This window comes from Stegostoma tigrinum, chromosome 20 (genome assembly GCF_030684315.1).
Source record: "Stegostoma tigrinum isolate sSteTig4 chromosome 20, sSteTig4.hap1, whole genome shotgun sequence".
NCBI classification, from domain to species: Eukaryota; Metazoa; Chordata; class Chondrichthyes; order Orectolobiformes; family Stegostomatidae; genus Stegostoma; species Stegostoma tigrinum.
This window is the reverse complement of record NC_081373.1, coordinates 55,162,930-55,173,740: the sequence shown is the minus strand read 5'-3', so window position 1 is coordinate 55,173,740 and position 10,811 is coordinate 55,162,930. Positions and strand designations below refer to the sequence as shown.

At 48.9% G+C, this 10,811-nt stretch overlaps 1 non-coding gene across 1 annotated transcript; it reads right to left on the bottom strand.

Annotated features, from left to right (window-relative positions):
* Nucleotides 1-9,127: 9,127 nt before the first annotated feature.
* On the bottom strand, nucleotides 9,128-9,209 carry trnas-uga (transfer RNA serine (anticodon UGA)). The gene has a single exon. It is a non-coding gene; the product is annotated as a tRNA-Ser (tRNA).
* Nucleotides 9,210-10,811: the final 1,602 nt, after the last annotated feature.

The window sequence follows — 10,811 nt, the reverse complement described above, 5'->3', positions numbered from 1 at the left end:
GGATTGAGATAACAAGGTGCAGAGCTGGATGAACACAGCAGGCCAAGCAGCATCAGAGGAGCAGGAAAGCTGACGTTGTGGGCCTCGATCCTTCTTGAGAAATTCCAGGACATTGGTGAGGCCGGTTCTGGAGCACAATGTCCAGTTCTGGTCTCCCTGTTATAAGAAGGACATTATCAAGCTGCAGAGGGTTCAGAAGAGATTTACTTGGATTTTGCCAGGTATGAAAGGTTTGAAAAAGTTTGGGACATTTTTCCACTGGGGATAGCAGGTGGAGTGGTCACCTTACAGAGGTTTAAATGATCATGAGAGGTACAGATAGGGAAAAGACTCTCACCATTAAGCCTAGGATGGGAGATTTCAAAACTGCAGGGTACATTTTCAAGGTGAGAGGAGAGAGATTTAAAAAAAGACATGGGGGCAAATTTTTTACAGAGTGGGAGGTTCGTGTGTGGAATGAACTTCCTGAAGATGTGGTGGGTATGGGTACAGTTACAACATTTAAAAGACACTTAGATTAAGTACATGAATAGGAAAGGTTTGGTGGGATATAGGCCAGGAGCAGGCAGGTGGGGCTAGGTTAGATTGGGATTATGGTCAGCATGGGCTGGTTGGACTGAAGGGTCTGTGTGCGTATGACTCTGTGATTAGCTGTGCTGCTGCAGTGTCTCAGCATTTACAAACAGTGAGTCAGGAATGAGGATGAGTGCCTCGTGGACACCTGGCTGCTACTGTTGTTGCTCCCTGTGCATCTGCGTCAAGTTCCTCCTGGCCATGGCCACAGAGTCCCCTCCTGGCCATGACCACAGGGTCCCCTCCTGCCCAGGACCACAGGGTCCCCTCCTGCTCAGGACCACAGGGTCCCCTCCTGCCCAGCACCACAGGATACCCTCCTGCTGAGGACCACAGTGTCCCCTCCTGCCCAGGACCACAGTCTCCCCTCCTGCACAGGACCACACGTTCTCCTCCTGGCCAGGACCACAGGTCCCCTCCTGCCCAGGGCTACAGGTCCCCTCCAGGCCGGGCCACAAGGCCCCCTTCTGCCGAGGACCACCTTGTCCCCTCCTGGCCAGGTCCACAAGGTCCCCTCGTGCCTGGACCTCAGCCAGTGTTCTGACTGCATATGGCCTAAGGCATCTCTCCCTTCCCAGTGTCTGAGAGACTGCAGGAGTCTGAGACTCAGCGGGGGATGTGCCAGAGGCCAGTGAGATATCACTGTTCGTGCTGCTGGTATTCCAGGAGCCAGGGCCAACTCTGGCCCCTCCAGTGATCAGGGGAGATTCAGGGGCTCTCCTCTCTGTGGGTGGGTGATGATGGGCTGCTGTGAGACCCAGGATGCAGAGGGCATTGCACTCGTTGATAAGCTGTGGTCTTCAAACCTGGTCAATGTGACCATTGCAGTGAAATGGCAAGGCTTTCTAACTCATGGATGTGACAGCATCCCTTCAACGAGGTTTCCTGTCCTCTCTCAGAGGGGCCTGAGGTCACAGGTATTCAACAGCTCACTCCACCCTGTGCTCTTCCTATTATGGGACGTAATGACATGAAGGGGGAAAACGGCTAAGATGCACGAGGGTAGAGGGCTGCTAGGGCTGGGGCACATGAGGAAAGATGTGGGAGGTTCATAGGGGAGTGAGGAGGCAGCATGAGGTCACACAGTTGTGTGGGAGGTAATCAGGCTGAGTGAGGGAAGGAGGGGGTGTCAGATTGCTGTGCTGGCACAGTGGAGATCTGCACTCACTCAGGAGAGGTGAAAGGTTCACTGTAGCCCAGCCTTCCTCACCCTGGCGATGGTATTGCTCCTCTTCGCTCCACCATCTCATCCACAACGGACCTCCAGAGTCCCCTTGGCCAATCTAAGAGAAGCCAATATTTCCACATCCTCCCCATTACTCTGCCATCTCCCTGATGCTGAACACAGCTGGGCAAGTGTGAACTATTGGAGCTGCCCCAAGGGATGTTGGGCTAGTGGATGACCATGGCTGAGCAGCAAGTTCCTCTGTGAATGGGATTTGATAAGATTGGGGGTGAAAATAGGATGAGATTCTCAGGGCAAGGATTTGAATGGTAATTAAAGTGGCAAGTTCAATCTTTTTTTTCCTACAGTGTGGAAGCAGGCCATTCAGCCCATTGAGTCCACATCAACCGTCTGAAGTCCATCCCACCCAATTTCTGTAACCCTGCATTTTCCCCACGTCTAACCCCACCCAGCCTGCACATCCCTAGACACTGTGGGCAATTTAGCATGGCCAATCCACCCTAACCTGCACATCTTTAGACTGAGAGGAAACACATGCAGACACAGGGAGAACATGCAAACTCCACACAGTCTCCCGAGGCTGGAATCGAACTCAGGGCCCTGGTGCTATGTGGCAGCAGTGCTAGCTACCATGCCATCCCACTGTATTAGTGCTGAGATATGGTGAGAAAAGCTCACTTGCCTCACAGCGAGACTCACTCCACTCAATCTCAACATGCCCTGCTGATATTGAGGAATCTTTGTTTTTGGCTAAGTTCTAAGTTAGGATGGCATGGTGGCTCAGTGGTTAGCACTGCATCTAATCTAATCTATTCACCAGGAAGGCGATACAGCTGCCAATCACCATCAAAGCAACCAATCAAATCACCCAAACGAGTTGATCAGCTGCTCAGTGGTCAGAGCTCGATGCTTCAAGAACAAATATTGAATGAGAACAAATGTACAAAAAATCTTAACGATTCATAGCGGAATATTTCAGTTGATCATAAAGTTGGTCATGTTCTGTTCCAAATCCATCCAATTAGTTTTGTCCCAGAATCCTGCCATCTCCCAGGGACACACATTTAATTATTCCTCATTCCAAAGATCTGAACTCATCTCCCGTTGCCTTTCGACATGACTTGATATTGAAAGAATGGGCATAGAAATGTGAATCCTTCTGGATTCAACAGCTGGGTATACCATAGAGGAAACTTATCATTTCCCTCAAAATACTAGCCTCAATACTTAGCTGTGGTGTTGCATTCCACAGCGTTTTGCATTCAAAAACTTTCCCTGTTATGATTCGATTAATACAAGCCAATCTATTCCTCCTCATTATACTGATGCACCAACCAGTGGGAATTAGTTTTCACTGTCTGCACTCTCGATCCCTTCACTAATCCTTGAGAACTTTTAGCAGATTTACATTCCAGTTTTAACAATTCCTTGTTAACGTGAATGCAGGCCTCATTTTCTTAGGTCTTTCATCATTATTAAGTCCTACCTCTCCAGTAAAGGAACATTGTGTTTACATTGCATCTTTCAGAACCCCAAAATGTTTCAGACTCATATTCTTTCAAACATAGCCACTGTTGTAGCTTGGGAATTATTGCAATGTACATGTACCGGTTCCACAGAAAGCAGTGAGGTGAAAAAACCAGATTTACCTGCATTTGGCAGTGCTGGTTAAGTGATACATGTTCGCTAGGACACTGGGGACAGCTGCCCTGTTTGCAACTCCCATGGTAGAATCTGAGGGAGCAAATGGGGACCTTGGCCCTGAAAGAGAGGACTTCAGACATTGCAGCACTTTCTCAGGGCAACACTGAAATGAATCATCCTGGACCTCAGTCTCTCCAAACCATAGGGTGAGAGTGCTATCACTGACTAATGTTTCAACAGTACATCCACCCTCTGGTCTCAGTGTTATTGCCTGTGCTGTTCACAGTACTTCATGCATACATTGGAAGGCTCACCATTGCTTGGGGAATATGGATCAGCCATGATCATTTTGAATGGTGGAGCAGGCTTAAAGGAATCAATGGCCTACTCCTGTTCCTATTTTCTAAATATACAACCTGAGATCACAATGATCTTTTCTGCGGTTTTTCTCACCTATCATCCTGCTTAAAGATCTGCACCACTGCTGTGGAAGTGCAAATCAGGGCAGGACTTACACACTTAACAGTAAAGTCCTGGGGAGTGTTGCCAAACAAGTGCAGGTTCATAGTTCCTTGAAAGTGGAGTCTCAGGTAGACAAGGTAGTAAAGAAGGCATTTCTGACACTTGCCTTTATTGGTCAGTGCATTGAGTATAGGAGTTGGGAGGTCATGCTGCAGCTCTACAGAACATTAGTATGGCAACTTTTGGAATACTGTGCTCGCTTTAGGTCTCCTTGCTATAGGAAGGGTTCAGAAAAGATTTACAAGGATGTTGCCAGGTTGGAGGGTTTGAGCTGTAGGGAGAAGTTGAATAGACCGGGGCTATTTTCCCTGGAGTATCGGAGGTCGAGGGGAGACCTTGTAGAGGTTTACGCAATCATGAGGGGCATGGATAGGGTGAATAGTCAAGGTCTTTTCCCCGGGTAGGGGGGAGTCCAAAATTAGAGGCCAAAGGTTCAAGGTGAGAGGGGAAAGATTTAAAAGGGAACTAATGGGCAACTTTTTCATGCAGAGGGTGGCGCATTTATGGAGTGAGCTTCCAGAGGAAGTGGTGGAGGCTGGTGCAATTATGACAATTAAAAGGCATGTGGATGGGTATATGAATAGGAAGGGTTGAGAGGAAAATGGACCAAAAACTGAGAAATAGGAATAGATAAATTTAGGGTATTTGGTCATCATGAACAAGTTGGACTGAAAGGTGTGTTTCCTTGCTGTACAGTTCTGTGGCTCTATGACTATCTCTTTCTCTCTCTCTCTTTGGAGAATGTTATCAGTTTAATGCCTGCTTTCATTCTTGGCACATTTTCTTATCCTGCTCTGTTTCCTAGCTAGGCCTTGATTGGGCATTAACTTCTGACTGTAGTGTCTACAATCAGGGAGCGCAGGGTCGCAATATGGGATCAGCCCTTTGGACTGAGACAAGGAGAAAGGTTTTCGATCAGCTGTAGTGGATGTTCAGAACTGCCTCCCTAGAAAGCTGCGGACCCTCAGTCATTGAGAATATTCAAACCATGGAGCAATCAATTCATGGGCACAAATAAATCAAAGAATACAGAAACATAATAGTGAAAACAGAGTCACTGCAGAAGATGACTGAGGATTGTGTCCTGGAATGAGCCCAATCCACTCCAAGTGCTTTTTCCTCACTATAATGTGGCATATTAGCAGTTTGTCCAAACTTCCACTGCACGATCTTGGCTGGGCAGTGGTGATTTCGAGGGTTTACTCTGATCATCACTGTTGCCTTTGGCCATTTCTCGAGCCCAGTGCGACAGCTCTTCAGGGCTACAATTCCCTACTGTGGGCCTTCAAGTAAATACCTCACAGCACCAGGGAACCGGGATCGATTCCAGCCTTGGGCGACTGTGTGGAGTTTGCACATTCTCCCCGTGTCTACGTGGGTTTCCTCTGGGTGCTCCGGTTTCCTCCCACTCTCCAAAGATATGCAGGTTAGGGTGGATTGGCTGTGTTAAATTGCCCCATAGTGTTCAGGTATGTGTAGATTAGTTGTTATGGGTGATGGGTCTGGCTGGAATGTTCCAAGTATCGGTGTGGACTTGTTGGGCCAAAGGGTCGGTTTCCACACTGTAGGGATTCTATGATCTAAACAATTCCAGGTTTTCTTTCCCCCTCCCATTCCTCAGACGACATGTCCATCGTGGGCCTCCTGCAGTGCCACAATGATGACACCCAAAGGTTGCAGGAACAGCAACTCATATTTCGCTTGGGAACCCGGCAGCCCAATGGTATCAGTGTGGATTTCACAAGCTTCAAAATCTCCCCTCCCCACCACTGCATCCCAAAACCAGCCCAGCTCGTCCCTGACTCCCTAACCTGTTCTTCCTCTCACCTATCCCCTCATTCCACCTCAAGCCGCACCTCCATTTCCAACATACTAACCTCATACCGCCTCCTTGACCTGTCCGTCCTCCCCGGACTGACATATTCCCTCCCTACCTCCCCACCTATACGCTCCTCTACAGGCTCCATCCCCACCCCTTTAACTTGTCTGTCTCCTCTCCACCTATCTTCTCCTCCATCCATCTTCGATCCACCTCCCCCTCTCGCCCTATTTATTTCAGAATCCTCTCCCCATCCCCCTTTTCTGATGAAGGGTCTATGCCCGAAACGTCAGCTTTTGTGCTCCTGAGATGCTGCTTGGCCTGCTGTGTTCATCCAACTCCACACCTTGTTATCTCGGATTCTCCAGCATCTGCAGTTCCCATTATCTCCGATCCCAGGTTTTCTTTTAGTCATTCACAGGATGTGGGCATCACTGCCTGGCCTAGCACCTACTGGCTAACCCTAAAGAGGGAAATTCAGAGTCAACCATATTGAATGTGGGTCAATCTGCCTGACTAGCTCCTTCTCAGTTGATCCATTTCATCTGTTGAATTTCAGAACCAACCGTACACCCCAACTGTAGGAGCTCAGAGCATTGAATGCAATTGCTGAATAAAAACCGTAAGAACTGCAGATGCTGGAAATTCACCAATTCACCAACACCTTCCACTCCAACCTCAAGTTCACCTGGGCCATCTCCAACACATCCCTCACCTTCCTGAACCTCTCCGTCTCCATCTCGGGCAACGAGCTAGAAACTGATGTCCACTTCAAGCCCACCGACTCCCACAGCTACCTAGAATACACCTCCTCCCACCCACCTTCCTGCAAAAATTCCATCCCCTATTCCCAATTCCTTTGCCTCTGCCACAATCTGCTCCCAGGATGAGGCATTCCACTCCCGTACATCCCAGATGTCCGCGTTCTTCAAGGATCGCAACACCTCCCCCCCCCCCACCGCAGTGGTCGAGAACGCCCTTGACCGTGTCTCCCACATTTCCTGCAACACATCTCTCACACCCTGCCCCCGCAATAACCACTCTAAGAGAATTCCCCTTGTTCTCACATACCACCCCACCAACCTCCGGATACAACACATCATCCTCCGACACTTCCGCCATCTACAATCCGACCCCACCACCCAAGACATTTTTCCATCCCCACCCTTGTCTGCCTTCTGGAGAGACCACTCTCTCCGTGACTCCATTGTCAGCTCCACACTCCCCTCCAACCCCACCACACCCGGCACCTTCCCCTGCAACCACAGGAAGTGCTACACTTGTCCCCACACCTCCTCCCTCACCCATATCCCAGGCCCCAAGATGACTTTCCACATCAAGCAGATGTTCACCTGCACATCTGCCAATGTAGTATACGTATCCATTGTACCCGGTGTGGCTTCCTCTACATTGGGGAAACCAAGCGGAGGCTTGGGGACTGCTTTGCAGAACACCTCCGCTCGGTTCGCAATAAACAACTGCACCTCCCAGTCACAAACCATTTCCACTCCCCCTCCCATTCTTTAGATGACATGTCCATCATGGGCCTCCTGCAGTGCCACAATGATGCCACCCGAAGGTTGCAGGAACAGCAACTCATATTCCGCTTGGGAACCCTGCAGCCTAATTGTATCAATGTGGACTTCACCAGCTTCAAAATCTCCCCTTCCCCCACCGCATCCCAAAACCAGCCCAGTTCTTCCCCTCCCCCCACTGCATCCCAAAACCAGCCCTGCTCGTCCCCGCCTCCCTAACCTGTTCTTCCTCTCACTTATCCCCTCCTCCCACCTCAAGTTGCATCTCCATTTCCTACCTATTAACCTCATCCCACCTCCTTGACCTGTCCGTCCTCCCTGGACTGACCTATTACCTCCCCACCTATACTCTCCTCTCCACCTATCTTCTCTTCTATCCATCTTCGGTCCGCCTCCCCCTCTCTCCTTATTTATTTCAGAACCATCTCCCCATCCCCCTTTTCTGATGAAGGGTCTAGGCCCGAAACGTCAGCTTTTGTGCTCCTGAGATGCTGCTTGGCCTGCTGTGTTCATCCAGCCCCACACTTTATCTTGGATTCTCCAGCATCTGCAGTTCCCATTATCTCTGAGAAAGGGCTGTTGGATCCGAAACGTTAACTCAGATTTCCCTCCACAGACGCTGCCAGATCTGCTGAGCTTTTCTAGCTATTTCTGCTGTTGTTTAGGAAAACAATTGCTGGACTTGTTCATGTGTTATGTTAGTGAATAACCACTTCACCATCCCTCCCTCAGCAACTGCATCATTCCATTGGAAAGGGATTGCTCGTTTTAATTTTAAATCGTGGTTTGCATTTCTTTGTTAAGCAACTGTTTTGTTTGTTTGGCTGTCAATACAGTGCGGAACTGAAGGAACACAGCAGGCCACGCAGCATCAGAAAAACAGGACAGTTTATCTGTCAGGTCGGGACCCTTCAAACTGTTTGGTCGAGTTGGCTGTTTGATTGACAGCTTGGAATGATCCGCTCGGTTAATGGGAGAGATATCTGTTTTCTGATTGGTGTAGGATGGGGCGGTTCAATGATAGACATAAAAGGTGACCAATGGGTGAAGGGTGAGCTTGAACATTCAGCTTGAGCTATTGGCCCTGAGTATACTCTGATTTCTGCTGAGGGTTGTCTTCGTCTCCATAGAATGCAGGCAGCGACCACTGGCTGGGACGCATTAGACAGGGTGCAAACATGTATCTCGCACTGATCAGTACAAGAAACCTGAACAAAACCATAAGTGCACAACACCGTAATGCAGAAAATGCAGTGTCTGGTGCTTTATAAGAGTGACTCTCCCAATGTAATTTCCAGTCGTGAATGTGCAGTGTGTGTCGGCCTTGGACTCAAAACCGACAGGGTGCATTGTTTCCTAGGAGCTAATATTGTCCCGAAACTGACGGGGAACTGAAATTGTCCTAACTTTATCGGGATGCATATTTCCTGAATTGAAACCGAAAGAGCTGGGGGTGTTGTGAATCATATAATACTCAGAAGTTGCCGGAAAAGCTCAGCAGGTCTGGCAGCATCTGTTGAGGGAAATCAGAGTTAACGTTTCGGGTCGAGTGACCCTTCCTCAATTCTGAGGGATTTCCGTTTTTCTTGCATATTTCCGTTTTTTTTGCATATTTCCAGAAACTGGGATGACGCTGCGTGGACCGGGAATGGGATTGGAAACTGTGATTTAATTTCGATAACCCTGGGGTTAGGGACGCGTCGTTTGGTGGCTGTGCAATATATCTGCAGCAGGACCTGAGGCTGAGATTCACGCTTCTCCGACGCTGCCGAGCAGGAGCGTTTGCAGCTCGGGTATTTTTACCTGAAACAACAAAATGTTACCAGGATTCAGAAAAAAAGTCAGTGCCGCAACGAGCAGGGTTCGAACCTGCGCGGGGAGACCCCATTGGATTTCAAGTCCAACGCCTTAACCACTCGGCCATCGCTGCTATATGCATAACGTGGCAGAGGAAGGATTTCACCAGGCACGGCAGCCCTTTGCTACCTGCTCACACTCTCCTGCCCGGAGCCCACAGCACAGAGCCTAAAGCCCAGAGCTCATAGCCGACAACACAGACTCTAAAGCCCATAGCACAGAGTCGAGAGCCCACAGCACAGAGTCCGGAGCATCGAGCCCATAGCACCGAGCACCAAGCCCAGAGCAGGGTACCGGCTGTGAACCAGACACCCTGCCCACCCATTTACTGTAAATAAGCTGCACCCCTTCATCCAGTTACTGTAAATAAGCTGCACCCTTTCACCCCCTTACTGTAAATAAGACACACCCTTTCACCCATTTACTGTAAATAAGGCACACCCCTTCACCCATTTACTGTGGATAAGCAGCACACGTGCCCAATCTCAACAAAGGTGTACAGGTGTCGCTGTGGTGTTCCTGCCTCCCAGTTTTAAGTGTGTTCACTGTTATAAAGGAGCACACTGAGGCAAGCAGCTGGATTTTAATGTGTCCTATGACCCTCTGATTTCACCCTGTCAGTCATGTGAGCTTTTCAAATGGACGGCCCTGGTTATATTACGATGTACTGCCCTTGTGACACATTAATATAGTAAAATGCTGCAGAGGCTGTGTTGTGTCAGTGTGAGGGACAAGAGACTGAAAGAGGGGATGGTTTTGAAAGGGTTTTTAAAGACGATTGAGGCATGAGTGAGTACAGAACAGGCATTCAGAGAGCACATCAGCTTTTGTGCTCCTGAGATGCTGCTTGGCCTGACGTGTTCATCCAGCTCCACACTTTGGTATCTCGGATTCTCCATCATCTGCAGAATACAGCAGGCCGAGCAGCATCAGGGAAGCAGGAAAGCTGAAGTTTCTGAAATTTCTGAAGAAGGGTCTCAGCCTGAAACGTCAGCCTTCCTGCTCCTCTGATGCTGCCTGGCCTACTATGTCCACCCAGCTCTACACCTTGTTATCTCAGATTTTAAATTGTGATCTCACAATTGGAAAGAGTTTGTATCTGACTGAGGTTTTGTGTGTCAGGTCACAGTGGCATGTTTCCAAAGGTGCTGGGTTTGCTCTTTAACACCTGGTACAAACCCACATTACTCAACTTCACCTATTCACCTTTGTGAAGGTGACTGGAAGTGCCCAGGTCGATATTTACCCCACCTCCATCCCTAACTGCCCTGTGGACAGTGTTTCTGAGTTGCCCTGTTGAACTGCTACACTCCATCTGACAGTGGTTGTGACACTGACACAAAGGGATGTGTTGTTGAGCTACTTCAGTGAGGAACTGAGGGTTTACCTTATCACTGATCAGGTACAGACCAGGCCAAGTCTAAATGGCAGGTCTCCTTCCGATGTTAGTGCTTAATGCCACTCTGGGGCATGTATGGTCAACAGTACCATAAATTCCTGATTTATTTCAATTGTTAATGGAATTGAATTGCTGCTACTGTGAGATTTGGACCTGAATCTCTACATCGTCTCTCCAGGCTCTGGTTCCTTGACCAGCACCATCACGTTACTGTCACCCCCAGCTCCCCACATCTTCCGCTAAATAACAATGAAGTTGCTGAATTTAAAATTTGTT